Source organism: Ovis canadensis, chromosome 23, assembly GCF_042477335.2.
Source record: "Ovis canadensis isolate MfBH-ARS-UI-01 breed Bighorn chromosome 23, ARS-UI_OviCan_v2, whole genome shotgun sequence".
NCBI classification, from domain to species: Eukaryota; Metazoa; Chordata; class Mammalia; order Artiodactyla; family Bovidae; genus Ovis; species Ovis canadensis.
This window is the reverse complement of record NC_091267.1, coordinates 56669612-56689997: the sequence shown is the minus strand read 5'-3', so window position 1 is coordinate 56689997 and position 20386 is coordinate 56669612. Positions and strand designations below refer to the sequence as shown.

Here is a 20386-nt window from a genome sequence, read left to right as displayed (position 1 = left end):
GCTAAGTAGTTTTTGAGCATCCGTCCCTGATTTTGTTATTGTTAAATGAAATTATCAATTCCTCACACTTAAAGCCCTGCTGCTTCTCCAATTATTTACGCCCACAGCTGCAAAGTGGCCACTCTTGCTTGCTTCACTTAGTCTCCATGAACAGCCCTGTGATGCCCACTTTGCAGATCAGTAAACTGATGCTTAGCTTAGTGGTTCCCACAGAACGATGCTGTCAGCATTTCTGATGGCTGCGTTTCTATCCCACATGCTCTCCAGCCTAGCACCAGCACCCTTGGCAGTTATTGCTGTCTCCCTGCAAGGATAGTCACCTGTAGCGCACTGTCCTGGAAGGTGGCTGTCTAGAGTCCTTGGAGGAGACTCCTCGTGTGCACTCAGATTCAGGCTCCTGAGCAGCAGGGGAAAAGGGCGTGTGAGTCAGAATAGAATTTGGTGCTGAGGAACAAAGAGGCTCATGAGGGAATGTGTGTGCGAGTGTGTGTGTCTGCCTCACACATGCACACAGATGGAAATAGGATGGGAGGAGGAGTGGTGTCATTTAAGTTTAGGTGTGAAGTAATATGGAAATGAGAAAAGAGAGGAGTGGCGTAGAGATGTCAGAGATGAGAAAAAATTGTGTTAAGACTAGAAAGTCAGTTGACTGGTGTGGTGTGTTCCTAGCAGCTCTGACACTACTGTCTCCATGTAGAGTGTGTGGTGAGCCCAAGCCCCATTCCCCAGGAGGCACTTTGTTTCACAGAAGAGGTTTAGCTCTTTACTGTAGTAGGAAAAACTTGATGTGTCAGAGAAGTATGCTGTTTAAAGATAATCTTTCTTTTGAAAAAAATCTTTTTCTCAAGCAAATAACTCATTTTTTATTTATAGTGTATCTAAAATATTTATATCAACATTGACCTTTTTAATTAATTAATTTTAATTGGAAGGTAATTACTTTACAACATTGAGGTGGTTTTTGCCATACAGCGACATGAATCAGCCACAGGTGCACGTTTGTATCCCCCTCCCTGAATCTCCCTCCCCACCCCATCCCTTTGGGTTGTCCCAGAGCACTAGCTTTGAGTGCCCGCTTCCTGCATTGAACTTGCACTGGCCATCTCTTTTACGTAAGGTAATATACATGTTTCAATGCTATTCACTCAAATCATCCCACCCTCGCCTTCTTCACATAGTCCAAAGTCTGTTCTTTACATCCGTGACTCTTTTGCTAACAGCCTTGCATATAGGATTGTTGTTACTGTCTTTCTAAATTCCATATATATGCATTAATGTGTTGGTGTTTCTCTTTCTGACTGACTTTATTCTGTATAATAGGTTCCAGTTTCATCTACCTCATTTCATCTACCTCATTCACTGATTCAAATGCATTCCTTTTTATAGCTGAGTAATATTCAATATGCCATTGTGTATATGTACCACAACTTCCTTGTCCATTCGTCTGCCAATGGACATCTAGGTTGCTTCCATGTCCTTTCTATTGTAAACAGTGCTGCAGTGAACATTGGGGTACATGTGTCTCTTTCAATTCTGGTTTCCTTAAGTGTATCTGCCCAGTAGTGGGTTTGCTGGGTCGTATGGTGACTGCAGCCATGAAACTAAAAGACGCTTACTCCTTGGAAGAAAAGTTATGACCAACCTAGATAGCATATTCAAAAGCAGAGACATTACTTTGCCAACTAAGGTCCGTCTAGTCAAGGCTACGGTTTTTCCTGTGGTCGTGTATGGATGTGAGAGTTGGACTGTGAAGAAGGCTGATCGCCGAAGAATTGATGCTTTTGAACTGTGGTGTTGGAGAAGCCTCTTGAGTCCCTTGGACTGCAAGGAGATCCAACCAGTCCATTCTGAAGGAGATCAGCCCTGGGATTTCTTTGGAAGGACTGATGCTAAAGCTGAAACTCCAAGACTTTGGCCACCTTATGTGAAGAGTTGACTCATTGGAAAAGACCCTGATGCTGGGAGGGATTGTGGGCAGGAGGAGAAGGGGACAACAGAGGATGAGATGGCTGGGTGGCATCACTGACTCGATGGACGTGAGTCTGAGTGAACTCTGGGAGTTGGTGATGGACAGGGAGGCCTGGTGTGCTGCGATTCATGGGGTTACAAATAGTCGGACATGACTGAGTGACTGAACTGAACTGATGGCAGCTGTTTCCAGTTTTTTAGGGTACCTCCACACTGTTCTCCATAGTGGCGGTACCAGTTTGCATTCCCACCAACAGTGTAAGATGGTTCTGGTTCCCTTTTCTCCATACCCTTTCCAGCATTTATTGTTTGTAGACTTTTTGATGGCAGCCATTCTGACCAGTGTGAGTGGTTACCTCATTGTGGTTTTAATTTGCGTTTCTCTAATAATGAGAAAGGTTGAGCATTTTTCATGTGTTTATTAGCCATCTGTACGTCTTCTTTGGAGAAATATCTGTTTAGTTCTTTGGCTCACTCTTTGATTGGGTTGTTCATTTTTCTGGTATCGAGCTGCATGAGCTATTTATATATTTTGGAGGTTAATTCTTTGTCAGTTGTTTCATTTGCTATTATTTTCTCCCATTCTGAAGGCTGCCTTTTCACCTTGCTTATAGTTTCCTTCATTGTGCAAAAGCTTATGTTTTAAGTCCCATTTGTTTATTTTTGTTTCTATTTCCATTACTCCAGGAGGTTGATCATAGAGGATCTTGCTGTGATTTGTGTCAGGGAGTATTCTACCTATGTTTTCCTCTAAGAGTTTTATACTTTCTGGTTTTACATTTACATCTTTAATCCATTTTGAGTTTATTTTTGTGTATGGTGTTAGAAAGTGCTGTAGTTTCATTCTTTTACATGTGGTTAACCAGTTTTCCCAGCACCACTTGTTTAAGAGATTATCTTTTGTACATTGTATATTTTTGCCCCCTTTGTCAAAAATAAGGTGTTGATAGGTGCTTGGATTTATCTCTGGGCTTTCTGTTTGGTTCCATTGATCTATATTTCTGTCTTTGTGCCAGTACCACACTGTCCTGATGACTGTAGCTTTGTAGTATAGTCTGAAGTCAGGCAGGTTGATTCCTCCAGTTCCATTCTTCTTTCTCAAGATTGCTTTGGCTATTCAGGGTTTTTTGTGTTTCCGTAAAAATTGTGAAATTATTTGTTCTAGTTCTCTGAAAAATACTGTTGATAGTTTGATAGGGATTACACTGAATTTATAGATTGCTTTGGGTAATATACTCATTTTCACTATTGATTCTTCCAATTTACAAACATGGTATGTTTCTCCATCTATATGTGTCATCTTTGGTTTCTTTCATCAGTGTTTTATAGTTTTCTATATATAGGTCTTTTGTTTCTTTGAAGTGAAGTGAAAGTCGCTCAGTCATGTCTGACTCTTTGCAACCCTATGGACTATACAATCCATAGAATTCTCCAGGCCAGAATACTGGAGTAGGTAGCCTTTCCCTTCTCCAGGAGATCTTCCCAACCCAGAGATTAAACGCAGGTCTCCTGCATTGCAGGAGGATTCTTCACCAGCTGAGCCACAAGGGACGCCCTCTGTTTCTTTAGTATTCTTTAGTATTTCTTTTTATGCTAAAGTATAAAATACTTTAGTATTCTTAAGTATTTTATTATTTTTGTTGCAATGGTGAATGGGATTGTTTCCTTAATTTCTCTTTGCTTTTTCATTGTTAGTATATAGGAATGCAAGGGATTTCTATGTATTAATTTTATATCCTGCAACTTTACTATATTCACTGATTAGCTCTAGTAGAAGAGTTAGCACCTATCCTACTCAAACTCTTCTGGAAAATTGCAGAGGAAGGCAAACTCCCAACTCATTCTATGAGGCCACCATCACCAAAACTAGACTAAGATGCCACAAAAAAAGATAGCTACAGGCCAGTATCTTCCCTGGGTTGGGAAGATCTGGCGAAGGGAAAGGCTACCTACTCCAGTATTCTGGCCTGGAGAATTCCATGGATTGTATAGTCCATGGGGTTGCAAAGAGTCGGACATGACTGAGCGACTTTCACTTCACTTCAAAGAAACAAAAGACCTATATATCCAGATGTAAAAATCCTCAACAAAATTCAAGCAAACAGTATCCAACAACATATTAAAAAGATCGTACATCATGACCAAGTGGACATTATTCCAGGGATGCAAGGAATCTTCAACATTTGCAAATCAGTCAGTGTTATGCACCATATTAACAAATTGAAAGGTAGTAACCATATGATTATCTCAATAGATGCAGAGAAAGCCTTTGACAAAATTCAACACCCATTTATGATAAAAACTCTCCAGAAAGCAAGCATAGAAGGAACATACCTCAGCATAATAAAAGCTATATATGACACACCCACTGTAAATATTATCCTCAATGGCAAAAAATTGAAAGCATTTTCTCTAAAATCAGGAGCAAGACCCATACTCACTACTCACCACTACTGTTCAACAGTTTTGGAAGTCCTAGCCACAAGCAATCAGAGAAGAAAAAGAAGTAAAAGGAATCCAGATCGGAAAAGAAGCAAAACTCTCACTGTTTACAGATGATATGATCCTCTACATAGAAAATCCTAAACATTAATCATTTTTAAAAGCCCCTTGATTTTTGGTGATTTGTATTCTTTCACTTAGAGCTTCCCAAGTGGTGCTGGTGGGAAAGAACCCACCTGCCAATGCAGGAAACATAAGAGATGAAGTTTCAATCCCTGGGTTGGGAAGATCCCCTTGAGGAGAGCAATGTTCTTCCCTGGAGAATCCCATGGACAGAGGAACCTGGTGGGCTACAGTCCATAGGGTCACAAAGAGTTGGTCGGATATGACGAGAGCAACAGCGTGCGTGCATTCTTTCACTCATTATTCATATGACTGCATAAGTCAAATAAACATTGCTAGATTTCTTTATTCTTCATTATATAATGGGAAAAGGGGCCAATTAGACATGGTTAAGATTCCTTCTAGTCTTAAAATGCTCTGCAGAAAGTACAGTTCATATGACTAAGCATTCAATAAGATTTTCCTTATTTTTGTACAAGTCTTATTTTGTGTAGGTAAAATGTATACAGATACATGTTTTAAGTGCATTCCCACTAAAATTTGCTCTGAATTTAATGTACACTATTTTATGCTGTTTAATATTTTAAATTTGAGATGAATTTTATAAGAAAGCTCAGTGTTGTCAATGTTGAGCTCTAAAGTCAATACTGATTACTACTGTACTGATGTCAGTGGGGACTAAAAACTTGTGTATTTTAAAAATCTAGTGGTAAACCAATCGCTGGAAAGAAATTCCTAAAACAATTATCAGTCACAACTGAGTGAGGAGTAAAAATAACCAAGCATTCTGAAATATTATATGTTCATATTGTTGAAGTAAGAATGCTAAATAGAAGGCATGTGAAAGATTTTTAGAGTCTTAATTTCTGTTAGAAGATTATATACTCCAAATGATGAAAATCTTCTCTCCTTGAAGTGTCTTGTGCCATACATACAATCCACCTTGGAATGCAGGTATAATACCCCCAAACATTTTGATCCCTGAGGGATGAGATGTTTGATAAGAGTAGAGCCATCTTGGATTTCTTCCGAGGCAGGATCTCACGGTATAGATGGTCATTTCTGATTATCACATCAGAATGGTCTTGAATCTCTTCTCAAGTGTAGCTGCACCTCTGGTGCTTCATTATTAAGTTTCTTGCTGACATCTTAAACCCTTCTTATGAATGCTGTGTTCATTCACCCTCTCAGTTATGGTTCTTCTCTTGTATCCTCAGTCCTCAGCTGAAGGGTGTCCGAGGCCTCCTCAGACGCCCTCATAGGGTGAGTGCACTCCCTGTCTCCTTGAAAGTCACATTGCTCTGTGTATTTCCTCTCTAGCAGCCATCGCAGTCCAGAGCTGTCTTGCTGGTCTCTCTTCCTGGTCACTGATACCTGCCACCAGGACACATTCTCAGAGAGGACAGAGACCTTTTCTCTCCAGTTCACTTGCTGCATCCCTAGTGAATTAATAATAGAGCCTCTGTAAATGTTTGATCAGTGGTGAATGACGTGGAGAACTTGTGGTTTGGATGTTGCACCTCTAGTTTCTCTCCAGGTCTCTAGAACCCTGGTGCGCTCACCCCTGACTTGTCTGCAGATACAGAGCTTCTTTAGTGTCCCTGTGCTTCCTTAGGCAGCAGTCTGACCTCTTGCCCCTGAGCTGTGGCACAGCCTCCTCATGTGGTTTCCCTCTTCACATATGGAGCCTGTCCTCCAGCGCTCCATGCCCATGTGAGGATGGTGCTGGCTTCTCAGTGCATATAGATGGGACATTTAGACCTGTGAGCACGGCATCAAGACCGGGTAGTAAGGCCCCATCTGAGCTGTGTGGCTCTTCATTCCCCGTGCTCACCATTGTGCAGGCTTTGCTGCCCTCCCTCCAGCCCCTGATGCTAAGGGCCTCTGCACCTGCTGGGACTATCCTTTTCTTCTCTCACTTAGAAAGTGCCTCTTTACTGTTAGGACCTAGCTCAGATGCCCACTGTCCTAAAATGGTGTTACTGATGGACGTTAATTTCTTTATTCTCTGTGTTCATTCATAGAACACTCTGCTCTGGCTTCTGTCACTTATCACACTGTATTGGGATGACTGTTGACATATGTCTCCTCACTAGACTGAACTTCTTAGGACAAGGACCATGTTTATATTGCCAACCCTGTCATAGACTTAGGGACCAAGGACACATCTCCTATTGTCTTTTTAGGTGTCCTTCCCTTGCTGCTTCCTTGGCCTCAGGCAACATTAGGGTCCTTCAGTAATGAGATTTTTTTTTTCAACCTGGTTGATGGCGTGTTTTGTTCTAGAGTTCAGTTTTTCTAAGGGTTTAATGCATTAACTTTCAAGAAGAAATGGAGCAAAACAGAATTAGCCTTAAGTCTTTTATAGTCACCACATGTATTTGAGCTGCTGACCAGGGAACCTGAGGAGTATGGGTAAGATAGAGTGCTCCTGGATTTTTACTAATTTTTCAGAGATAGCCACTCTAAGGAAATTTATATAGTTTGAAGGGAAAAAGACCCAAAGTCCTCAGCTGCAGCTCTGGGCTCAAACAGTGTATGTCACTTTCACATGAGCACTTAAAATCCCTGAGTGTCTCTTGCTCATTTCTCTGATAAGGACATTAACCCTCACAAAGTCCTGAGAAGTAGGCAGTCCTACCTTTTGCCTCCTGCTCACCTCACAGAGAGGAGTCTGAAGCCCAGTTCAGCAGAATACGCTGTTAGCTGCCTATGGTGACAGAAATGGGATTAGTGCCCCTCTCTTGTAGGAATAGTGACAAAGGCCAGAAGTGAATCTGGCGACAGGAGATGGGGATGTATGGGAGGAGCCCGTAAGCCAGAGTGTTGGACTGTGCGGACCTGTAAGACTGCAGCAGCTGTATTCAGCCTTGCAGTTTCTGGTGACTGAGGAAGACCTAGGTCCCAAAGGAATTAGGATCGAAGGGCAGAATTTCATCATTCATGCGATACATCTCTCCTGTTTGGCAGTTGCAGTGAATGACAGCCAATATTTCTTGCACACTCACCGTGTGTAGACAAGGCTCTGAGCCTGCAGTGCACATTAGCTCCACAGCTCTCCCAGCAGCTGTGCATCTGCTGGGGACACAGGCTGAACACGGTGCTCCACTAGGAGCTGGGATCCAGGAACAGCTGCCCCGGCAGTGGGTGTGGGCTGTGGCGTGGGAATGGAGGCGCAGTGGGGCCCCTTTCCTGTGCTCAAGGCTCCAGAAGAAGCAGCATTACTCCAGGGCCTCAGTTTTCTAAGCGTTTGAGTGATTCTCACTCACGTATGACTTTTACTCCTGTTTAGTCGGATTCTTCTAATTGGATAAATCTTACCCTACGTATAATAAAACCCTATAATGGGAGGATGATTTCTCAGTGTCCAGATTAGAGCCAGTCTGTTTTTAGCTGCTAGTATTTGACCATATATTGAAACTGTGGGCTAAGAAGGTGAGTGGGAAATCAGCATGGTTCGTTACGAATTTTCAAAAGATTATTTGAGTAATTTTACACAATATCATCAAAGCTATTGCTGTAATACATTACTGAGTGATTTACATGTATTAGTTCAGTTACTGCTTGTATAGAATCATAATTTTGTGATGAAATCCTTGAGCTCAGTTAATCTTAAATAAAATATTGCTAAAATATTTTACTTAAAATATTATATATGCATATATATAAAGTATCTTTACGTTGCTGAGGGGAAAAACACTTTTTAGAAACAATCAGGCTGTTATGAAACTGTCTTTTGTCTGTTTTTTTAAGTTAAATAAACACATTTTATAACCTGTAATCGTTTGAAAAAAATCAAATATTCCCCCTCCCAGTATCTCACAGCCAATAATCACATCCACCTGTATCCTCGTCCCATCACCAGTCAGCATATTGACACCTCGGATGTCTACCGTGATGCAGCTTCAGGCTGTCTTCCGCTTGAGCACACTCACAGAGATAAGCCACAAGACCTCTGTCTCATTCACATGTTGAAGTATATTTTAATTAGCTTTCTCATATTCCTGGCCTACCCTCTCATGTCTGCTCCCAACACCTCTAATAATAAAACTACAACGACATTTAGTTCAGTTCAGTTGCTCTGTCGTGTCCAACTCTTTGCAACTCCATGGACTGCAGCACGCCAGGCCTCCCTGTCCATCACCAACTCCCAGAGTTTACTCAAACTCATGTCCGTCAAGTCAGTGATGCCATCCAACCATCTCATTCTCTGTCGTCCCCTTCTCCTCCCTCCTCCAATCTTTCCCAGCATCAGGGTCTTTTCAGATGAGTTAGTTCTTCTCATCAGGTGGCCAAAGTATTGGAGTTTCAACTTCAGCGTCAGTCCTTCCAATGAATATTGAGGATTGTGACGACATTTAAGTTAACTGGAAATTTCTCCCTACAGCCAAAATGGAATTCTGGTCCTTCAAGTGGTGAACATATTGTTAGAAAGAAAGAATCTACCACCAGATGTCTGTCTGTAAAGATTGCCATTTGTTCGTTTTAATTAAATCATCTATCACTGTAACTTTTTAGAGTCCTTGGCAAAGTCTCTCTCTTTTCTGTTTGATTTGTTGTTTTGTGAATGTGAGCAACTCCCAGAACACACACCTCAGCAGCAACAGTAAAATTACCTTCTCTTTGCCTTTAGGTTTCTTTGCCTTCGTTACTACCCTCCCTATTAAAATGTTTCAGAAGAATCTTTTCTATAAAAGATCATGTCAGAACTCTTCTACCTGTCAGGTCCTGTAACTTCTTGAACTTATTAACTTTAACAAATAAACAAATTCACATACTTCAGGAATCCAGGAGTAGTTCAGGAAGCCTCACCCTCTGTCTCAGCCACTCATAGTCTCTCCCACAGAAGAGACCATTAATTTCTTCTGTGTCCTCGCACAGACAATTTATGTATAACTAATAGAAAAATAGCAATATTTTTTCTTCCTTTTTTATGCTATTCTGAACCTTCCTTTTTTTCATTTAATATTGTATCTTGTAGATCATTTCATGTCAGCGTATAAGTGTTCACATTTAGTGTGTCTTCATGATGTTCTGTTGTGTGGTTAAACTGTAATTGATGTAGTCTGTCATCTATTGACAACAAATTAAGTTGCTTCCAGTCTTGTGCTTTTTACAAACAGTACTGCAATAGATAGTTTTTAACTTATTTTTCATGGGTGCTATTTTCATGTGTGTCTTACATGTGTAAGACAAATTCAAAAAAGTAGAATAGCTGGGTCAGAGAAATTGTGCATTTATAGTTTTCATAAAATATTAAATTATCCTCCATAGATGTTTACTAATTGATACTCTCTGAAAATGTGTAAGAGCGTCTTATTTTTCTGCATCTTCACAATGTGTTTCCTAAGTGATAAGTAAAAATTTATCTTTCATAGTTTTAGTTTTTGTTGTTCAGTTACCAAGTCTCGTTGCGAACCCGTGGACTGCAGCATGCCAGGCTTCCCTGTCCTTCATTGTTTGCTCAAATTCATGTCCGTTGAGTCGGTGATGCTATCCAACCATCTCATCCTCTGTTGTGCCCTTCCTCAATCTTTCTCAGCATCAGGATCTTTTCCAGTGAGTCAGCTCTTCACATCAGGTGGCCAGAAGTACTGGAGCTTCATCTTCAGCCTTCATCCTTCCCATGAATATTCAGGATTGATTTCCTTTAGGATTGACTAGTTTGATCTTGCTGTCAAAGGGACTCTCAAGAGATTTAGTTTACATTTTACTTTTAGTTTACATTTTCCTTATTATGAATGATATTGGGTACCTTTTCACATGCTTAAGAGCTATTTGTATTTTTAAATTACCTATTCATATTCTTTGCCCATTTTTCTAATGGAATATTGGTTTTTCTTATTGGATTGGATTTGCATTTACTAAGAAAATAGCTTTTTGTGGTATAATTTGTAAATATTGTCTCTGATATTTCAGTGATTATTTTACAGTGATCATCACTGATGTCTGTAGGTATGAATAGTTGATGAGTATAAAAACTGATAAGGCAGAGAAATACGTTTAGGGAGATACTGTGAGTCCATACATCTGCGGCAGAGACAGGCATTACACTCTGGACAAATGTGTATGTGTGTGTGTATGTCTGTCTGTCTGTCTACAACAGTATTGGGAGGATTGAGCAACAGTATTCCTTTTCTAGAACCTAGAAATGAATTTCTTTTATTTTGAAGACTTCATCTATACTTTTTCTAATTTCTCTAGTGAACCGTAGAAATCCAAATTAAGCTTTGTTTGGTCAGTTGCTCAGTCGTGTCCAATTCTGTGCGACTCTAGGGCTATAGTTGGCTAGGCTCCTCTGTCCATGTAATTCTCCAAGCAAGAATACTGGAATGGGTTGCCATTTCCTTCTCCAGGGATCTTCCTCAGGAATTAAACCTGCATCTCCTGCATTGGCAGATGGATTCCTTTACTGCTGTGCTATCAGAATGTAAATTTATAGTTTAGTATCTTAACATTTTACATTTTTCATAAAGTACAATGCTCTGATTCTCATACCTTCTCCCTCTTCCATCCCTCTGGGAGAAGGAGCATGTTACATCTTTAAGAAAGTGTCGTAAAGGATGAAGAAAATATAAATAATATTCTTTAGTAATTATCCATTAGCTCTTTAATATGCATGAAAGACTTCTATTTATCACGAGAATTGCTGTTACTGGGGGCTTTTATGCTATAATTTAAAAAATATTAATTTGGGCTGATAAATATGATAAAGTCCTTTTTCCTGCTTTTCTGTGGCGAAAGTATCTGAATTAGGAAGGACATCATGGCTTCTACTCTGTAGAGCTGATATACATGTTCTGTTTATTATAGGCATTATTTATATTAGCAACTTTATCACTTGAGATATGCATTTAATAATCTCTATGTAAGTAATTTCTTTAAAAGTATATTAGCATCTTTTAACTGAGTAAATTTTTTCCAAGGAATTCTTGAGACACTTATTTTTACACATGTAAAAGTTTCTAACTGAAAACATACCCATTTCACAGAGAAATACCATTAAATAACAGTTCCAAATGGTTAACAACGTGGAGGAAGAGGGTAATTATTCAAACGCTATTGTTAAAATATTATTTTAATATAAATTGTATATAAATGTATATATCATATTATAATAATATACTTGTATTATATATTAATATAATTGTATTATTGTATATTTGTATTTTGCATAATTTGTATATTGTATATTAATATAGTTGTATTATATTCATGTATATATACATGCGTGTATATTGTAAGGGTAGTTTAATCTAAAAAGAGGTATTTATGTGTGAGCTGATGTTGAATCTATGCAAATAAATTAAAACTACTCTGAGCATTTGATGTACTTGTGATTCACAGGGTAGATTTTATTTATTTTTAAGATGCTGGGAACTAAAAATGTTGGCAGAGAGCAGTTCTAATTGCAAGCTTGAGAATGGTTATGTCAGAAATGGGGAGAGTTAATTGCCATGTGGGTGCTCTCTGTTAGGACTTTCTCACCGTATTCCAAGCACAGGTTGGCATCTGTTATTATTATTTGTGCAAGCAAAAAAAGAAAAACAAACAACTATTCAGAACCTAGACTAAAACTGACAGAAGCTTGTCTCTAAAACTATAAAAATCCGTAATTTATTTTCTAATAACTCATTTGTTTTGCTGCTAATGACAAAACCTGAGGTTCGTCATTGCACATTTGTTCAGGTTTGTTTAATTATAGTATTTACAGATTCTCAGCTATTTTATGTTGATTTATTGCTGAGTTAAGCTTTTTACTTCACAGGAGGCTAAAGAGATCCTATTTGGTAAAGAAAAAAAATTTTTTTTTAAAGACATGTTTTTGTGATAGAGTGAAAGTGTTCACACTCAAATCTTCATAAATATTCATTGGCTTATAGTAACTTATCTCTTCTTGCTATTCTCTGGAACTCATTTGGGTATATCTTTCCCTTTCTCCTTTGCCTTTCATTTCAGTTCTTTTCTCAGCTATTTTTAAGGCTTCTTCAGATAAACACCTTGCCTTCTTGCATTTCCTTTTTGGGGGATGGTTTTGGTCACCACCATCTGTGTGATGTTACAAACCTCTGTCCATCGTTCTTCAGGAACTCTGTCTACCAAATCTAGTCCCTTAAATCAATTCGTCTCCTCCACTGTATAATCATAAGGAATTTGAATTTAGGTCATACCTGAGTGCTGAGTGGCCTGGTGGGTTTTCCCTACTTTCTTCAATTTGAGTATGAATTTTTCAGTTCAGGCAAAGGATAAAGGGAAAGATACACCCAACTGAATGCAGGGTTCCAGGGAATAGCAAGAAGAGATAAGAAAGCCTTCTTATCTTTGCAAAGAGACAAAGGAAAACAATAGAATGGGAAAGACTAGAGATCTCTTCAGGAAAATTGGAGCTACCAAGGGACCATTTCATGCAAAGATGGGTACAATAAAGGACGTAAATGGCAAGGATTTAACAGAAGCAAAAGAGATTAAGAAGAAGTGGGAAGAATACACAGAACTGTACAAAATAAATGTTAATGACTCAGATAACCACGATGGTGTTGTCAGTCACCTAGAACCAGACATGCTGGAATGTGAAGTCAAGTGGGCCTTAGAAAGCATTACTATGAACAAAGCTAGAGAAGGTGATGGAAATCCAGCGGAGCTATCTATCAAATCCTAAAAGATGATGCTGTTAAAGTGCTGCACTCAATATGCCAGCAAATTTGGAAAACTCAGCGGTGGCCATAGGACTAGAAAAGGTCAGTTTTCATTCCAGTCTCAAAGAATGTTCAAACTACTGCACAGGTGCATTCATTTCACATGCTAGCAAGATTATGCTCCAGATCCTTCAAGCTAGGCTTCAGCAATAGGTGAACTGAGAAATTCCAGATGTACAAACTGGATTTTGAGAAGGCAGAGGAACCAGAGATGAAATTGCCAACATCCGCTGGGTCATTAAAAAAGCAAGGGAATTCCAAAAGAACATTTACTTCATTGACCACGCTAAAGCCTTTGACTGTGTGGATCACAACAAACCATGGAAAATTCTTTAAAGACATAGAAATACCAGACCACCTTACCCGCTTCCAGAGAAACATGTATGCAGGACAAGAAGCAATATTTAGAATTGGAACTGGACATGGAACAGCAGACTGGTTCAAAAATGGGAAAGAAATATGTCAAGGCTGTATATTGTCACCCTGCCTATTTAACTTACATGCAGAGTACATCATGTGAAATGCAGGGCTGTATGAAGCACAAGCTGGAATTAAGATTGCCAGGAGAAATGTCACCAACATCAGATACACAGATGATACCACTTTAATGGCAGAAATTGAAGAGGAACTAAAGAGCCTTTTGATGAAGGTCAAAGAGGAGAGTTAAAAAGCTGGGTTAAAATACAACATTCAAAAAATGAAGATCATGGCATCTGGTTCTATCACTTCATGGCAAATATATGGAGAAACAATGGAAACAGTGACAGACTATTTTCTTGGACTCCAAAATCACTGAGGATGGTGACTGCAACCACAAAATCAAAAGGTATTTGCTCCTTGGAAAAAAAGCTATGGCAAAACTAGATAGCATATTAAAAAGCAGAGACATCACTTTGCCAACGAAGGTCTGTAGAGTCAAAGCTATAGTTTTTCCAGTAGTCATGTGTGGATGTGAGAGTTGGACCATAAAGAAAGCCAAACACCAAAGAACTGATGCTTTCAAATTGTGGTGTTGGAGAAGACTCTTAAGAGTCTCTTGGACTGCAAGGAGATAAAACCAGTCAATCTTAAAGGAAATCGACTGTAAATATTCATTGGAAGGACTGATGCTGAAGCTCCAATACTTTGGCCACCTGATGTGAAGAACTGACTCATTGGAAAAGACCCTGATGCTGGGAAAGATTGAAGGCAGGAGGAGAAAGGGATGACAGGGGATGAGATGGTTGGATCGCATCACCAACTCAATGGACATGTGTTTGAGCAAACTCCAGGAGATAGTGAAGGACAGGGAAGCTTGGAGTGCTGTAATCCATGGGGTCTCAAAGAGTCAGACATGAATGAGCAACTGAGCAACCACAACAGTAGTAACTTACGTCTACCAAATAACCGCTAAATAACATATTTAATGTGCACTTTGGCCACCTCATGGGAAGAGTTGACTCATTGGAAAAGACTGTGATGCTGGGAGGGATTGGGGGCAGGAGGAGAAGGGGACGACAGAGGATGAGATGGCTGGATGGCATCACTGCCTCGATGGACGTGAGTCTGAACTCCGGGAGTTGGTGATGGACAGGGAGGCCCGGCGTGCTGTGATTCATGGGGTCGCAAAGAGTCGGACACGACTGAGCAGCTGAACTGAACTGAATAGTAAAATAATTTAAAAGGTATTTATGAGCATCTGCATTTTACAGTGAGAAGATCAAACTGAGGACTGGAGCAGCTGTGAGTGTCCAAAGTGACATAGCGAGGAAGTGTCTGTTCAGAAAAATGAAGAAGCATGAAATTCTCAGGCCATTCATTTAAGTTATCATCACTATTACAGAGAGCAGATGTTGGTTCTTACCAGCAGGGAGCTGAGGGTTTTGTCACAGTACAGGTGAAGACAGTAATTGTGTGGAGTCCTAACAGTGAGGCCGTCCTGGCTACAACCCCTCGGGGACATGTCAGAGCAGTAACGACTACGGTTGGGTGGAAGGAGGGCCTGTGCTATTTGTGTTGTTCCACCAGACCACCCCTAAGACACGGAAGCATGAATTCATGTTTCTGGATTAAGGGGACATGTTAGATCATAATTCTTTCTGTTGAAAGTGACAGAAATTCACTCAGATTAGCTTGAGGAGAGCTGGAGGAGTCTTAAGGCAGGGCTGGATCCAGTACCTCACACCCAGTAATCGGGATAGCATCCTCTTTCCGGATGTCCCCAGCACAGGCTCTTCCTAAAAAGACTGGCCAGCTGACAGTCTGCACACATCTCCACTCTGTCAGCTCAGTAACTCCAGCAGGAAGTCTTTTCTGTGAAGTGAGGTAAGAAAGTCTGGGGGGAAGTCAGGTACCTACTCGGGAGCCAGCCACTGCAGGGGGAGATGGCCTGGGCTGCCTGTCAGGGTGCTGTCCCCACCTGTGATGGTGATGAGGTGTCCCTGACAAGAGGGACTGTTGTCAGGGGCAGAACGGGGCTTCTGAAACAGCAGTGCCCACTCAGGGTCTCCAACACTCGATGTGAGTCAGAATATCTTTAAATAGTGACTTTTACCTGTAAAATTCATGTCAGTTTTGTTTCTGATATATGCACATTACCATATTTGTAAAATGTCCATCTGTGGACAGAGTCCCTCCAGGAAGTAGACTCTGAGTTGAAATTTGAATTCAGAAGGTTTATTGGGATTACTTGGGCCACAACTGCAAGGGGTGAGGGAAAAGTTAACTGTGATTCAGAATAGCAGGTCTTGGATGATCCACGGGGAGCTTGGGAGCTGGAGATGGGGGCCTGACCCGTGTACTTCTGCAGGGACCAGTGACTGGAGGGGCTGCCCAGAGGGTAGGACTCCTTGAAGGGCAGCTCCCTTGGCTAAGCCCACCTCCCAGGGGTATTATATATTCTCTGTGTAGATGGTCAACCCCAGATGCTGAGAAGCTAAAAATAAATGGTTTAGAAATGTTTCATAGTAAGTAAGCATTCAGTATTTTCGTATAGAGTAAACCAGATTTCATACAATGCCTTTAAACCCAGTCCAGACACAGTCAGACAAGTAGGCTTAGCAAGTATATTAGGGTTGAGTTACTGTGGGTTGAAGTGGTGCAGCGCAGATTTGTGACTTAACATGTGAGTGTAGCTGAGCCTTGAGCAACGCAGGTTTGAGCTCTGAGGATCCGCTTATACACAGTCCTTACACGATGCATCCACGGATGCAGAACTGAAGATGCAGGGGGCCAATGAGGTACTTGAACAGCTGCAGATTTCAGAGTCCACCAGCAGTCCGGAATCAAGCCCCAAGAGTACTAAGGGTTGGTTGTGTATGTCCTGCCTACCAGTGTTTTCTTAAAATTACAAACATTGAATTGATGCAACTGAAAGGGTACAAACTTTCATTTTTAAGTTCTGGACATGTAATGTACAATATGATGATTGCAGTTCACAATGCTATATTACATACTTGAAAACTGCTAAGAAAGTAAATGTTAATGTTATTACAAAGGCAACAACAAAAGGTAATTGTATGAGGTGGCAGAAGTGGTTGCTAATCTTATTGTGCTAGCCATTTCACAATATATACAGATTCCATCAGAAATAAAGGGCATTTTATATATTGAAATTCCTCCGCTAAATTAATAGATACTGAGCTTCAAAAATGCCAGTATTTGTATTAGCTTCTGAGAGTAGAATTCTGCCTCATGAAGTCTAGAGGGAAGGTACAAACGTAAAATTATAGAGTTGGTAACAGCTACAGAGGAGAGGTTTATGGTGATGCAACTTGTATGATAGGAAGACTTGGCTTAACCAGGAAGGAGGGGAGGGGAGGGCTTCCCTGGAACACTAAAGATTCTTTTGAGCCTGCTTCTGGAGGAGGAGTGGGAGGAGACAGTGCGGGAGACAAGGCTGGGGGCAGGGCAGCGGCCAGACATCCAGGCAGAGTCAGATGGTGTTTGGATTAAGGGATTTGCAATGGAGATAAAAAGAGGACTTTAGTTAAGGAAAAAAAACAAACAAACAGGAAGTTAAATCTGTGTGATTAATGATGGATACAGTGTTGAGTTGATGGAGATGCAGACGTCAATACAGCTGAGATATGAATTAATGTTGTGACTGAGGTTCAACCACAAGGCTGAAAAGGAAACCAGAACAAACTCCTAGTCTGTCCCTCTGTGGTCCACCGTCTATTTTATTTTTTTAATAATTTTATTTATTTATTTATGACTGTGCTGGGTCTTCATTGCTGCACAGGCTTTTCTCTGGTTGCAATGAGTGGGGGCTACTCTCTAGTAGTAGTGTGCGGGCTTCTCATTGCTGTGGCTTTTCTTGTGGAGCACAGGCTTTAGGCACACAGGCTCAGTATTTGCAGCACGTGGGCTCAGTAGTTTTGTGGCTCCCAGGCTCTAGAGCACAGACTCAGTAATCACCATCTGTTGAAACTGGCTGAAATTCACACAGGAGTAGATTCTGTACTATCTGCTTCAGTATGTTTTATCTGAAGGTGGTGGTGGTGGTTCAGTCGCTCACTCGTGTCCAAGTCTTTATGACCCCATGGACTGCAGTATGCCAGGCTTCCCTGTTCTTCACCATCTCCTGGAGCTTGCTCAGACTCACACCCACTGAGCTGGTGATGCCATCCAACCATCTCATTCTCTATCGTTCCCTTCTCCTCCCGCCTTCAGTCTTTTTTTTTTTTTTTTTGCTTTTTTGTGCTTTAATGTCCCTCAGTCAAAGGCAAGTGTGTCTCGGTCAGCCTGGTGCCCAGGCTGCATCCGCCCTCGGCCTGCCTCCCTCTGCTAATTCATTTGGTCTGTTTGCGAGTGGAGTGACTCGAGAATACAAAAATAACCGCTACAAATTCTCTGTATCTGGCATATAAAAACTGAGCGAAAAGTATCTCAGTAGTCTGTTACCTTAAAACAAAATATCTCAGCAAAAAATACAACACAGGTTCAACTTCTGCAGTACTTTTTTCATATAAAACCCTAGTAAAATAGGCTTCTTAAAAATTAAATAGTGAAATACCAACCAAATTATATACATCATTACAGTACAGGTGAATGAGGCAAAGTGCCCAGTTCTCAGTCTCCCTGGTGGTGGAAGGGCCAGCGCCTGCGGCCTGACGCTCCCTTGAGGCTGCAGTCAGTTGAGAGCGAGCCTTTGACCGGTGGATAGATGGAGAAACGGGAAGACCCGGGCCCCTCAGAGCAGAGAGGCAGTCCATGATTTATTGCTTGCTGTGCCCGCTCTCTGCCCACGCAGCCTGGTCCTCAGGCCCATGCCAACGCTTGGCCCCAGGTGCAGCTGAGCCAATGCGATGGAACCCACGAGTGTCCAGAGAGGACGTGGCCTGGGCTCTCACGTCCCGGGTCTCAGCATCTGAGTGGGACCCGTCCTGGGCGTTGGGGGCCATCTGAGCTCAGACGGTCTGAGTGGCACCTCAGGAGCCTCTGGCACCTGAGGGCAGGCAGCAGGGCCAGTGGCATTTGACCGTCCCACTGCCTGGAGACCACAGCACCCGCCTGTTGCGAGTATCTATGTCCGGCGCCGCTTGGCCGCGCTGGGGCTGGAGGGGTTGCTGTTGGCGGTCAGGACTTTGTCGGTGACTGGGCTGCGCTTCCGCTTGTCTGGCCCCCTCTTTGGACCCCAAGTCCGAGTTGTTCTTTTCTTTGTCTTTGCTGGACTTTTCTGTTGCTTTCCCCAAGCTTCCTGAAGATGAAAAAACTGGGAGACAAAATCATTTGGCATCATCAGCCCCGTTGTGGGGGTCCACATCTTCTTTCATTTCCTCCTCAATGATTACTTTTCCTTCTCAGACTTCTTGAATGATTTCTTCTGCAAGGATGAAGTTCCTCTCTGGATTTGGGAACGGAAGAATCTCAGACTCGTGCAGTGCCTGCATGTCATACATGGTGATCAGGTGGTCCCAGATGACCTTGGATGGGACCTGTCGACCGATGTTCTGGCTGAACTTGTCTCGGATACAGATCATGTGGAAGTGCCAGTTCACCCTGACGGGCTTGTGGCCCAGCATGGCGTGGAAGAGGCAAACCTCCACCTCGGGGCTCCACACCACCGTCTCCTCGGCCGGGCTGGTGGCAGCCTCCCCGGGGCCCTTGTCGCCGGCCGTGCCGCTGCCGCCCACCTCGGCCTCCCCCATGGTCCTGCCGCCCAGCGACGAGCCCCGGGCGGGAGCGGGCACGGCCACGAGCTCCGCGCAGGCGCACTCCCCGCCTTCAGTCTTTCCCAGCATCAGGGTCTTTTCCAGTGAGGTGGCTCTTCCCATCAGGTGGCCAAAGTATTGGAACTTCAGCTTCAGCATCAGTCTTGACAATGAATATTCAGGGTTAATTTCCTTTAGGATTGGCTGGTTTGATCTCCTTGCAGTCCAAGGAACTCTCAACAGTCGTCTGTAACATCACAGTTTAAAAGCATCAATTCTTTGGCATTAAACCTTCTTTATGGTCCAACTCTTACATCCATACATGCCTGCTGGAAAAACCATAGCTTTGATTATCTGGACCTTTGTCGGCAAAGTATGTCTCTGCTTTTTAACATGCTGTCTAGGTTGGTCATAGCTTTTCTTCCAAGGAACAAGCGTCTTTGAGTGTCATGGCTGTAGTCATCATCTGCAGTGATTTTGGAGCCAAAGAAAATAAAGTCTGTCACTGTTTCTATTGCTTCCCCATCTATTTGCCATGACTTGATGGGATCAGATACCAGGATCTTCGTATTTTGAATGTTGTGTTTTAAGCCAGGCTTTTCACTCTCCTCTTTCACTTTCATCAAAAGGCTCTTCAGTTCCTCTTCGCTTTCTGCCATAAAGTGTCCGAAATGCAGTACTTGGATGCAATCTCAAAAATGACAGAATGATCTCTGTTTCCAAGGCAAACCATTCGATATCACGGTAATCCAAGCCTATGCCCCAGCCAGTAACGCTGAAGAAACTGAAGTTGAACGGTTCTGTGAAGACCTACAAGACCTTTTAGAAGAATTAATACCCCCCAAAAGATGTCCTTTTCATTATAGGGGACTGGAATGCAAAAGTAGGAAGTCAAGAAACACCTGGAGTAACAGGCAAATTTGGCCTTGGAATGCAGAATGAAGCAGGGCAAAGACTAATAGAGTTTTGCCAAAAGAATGCACTGGTCATAGCAAACACCCTCTTCCTACAACACAAGAGAAG

The 20386-nt window shown here is 41.8% G+C and overlaps 1 protein-coding gene and 1 pseudogene across 3 annotated transcripts in view; one reads left to right on the top strand and one right to left on the bottom strand.

The window, feature by feature from the left end:
- Nucleotides 1-20386, top strand: part of SPIRE1 (spire type actin nucleation factor 1) — a 142026-nt gene that overhangs the window by 76613 nt on the left and 45027 nt on the right. The gene's annotated exons all lie outside the window — the stretch shown is intronic.
- On the bottom strand, nucleotides 18702-19452 carry LOC138428136 (MRG/MORF4L-binding protein pseudogene; annotated as a pseudogene).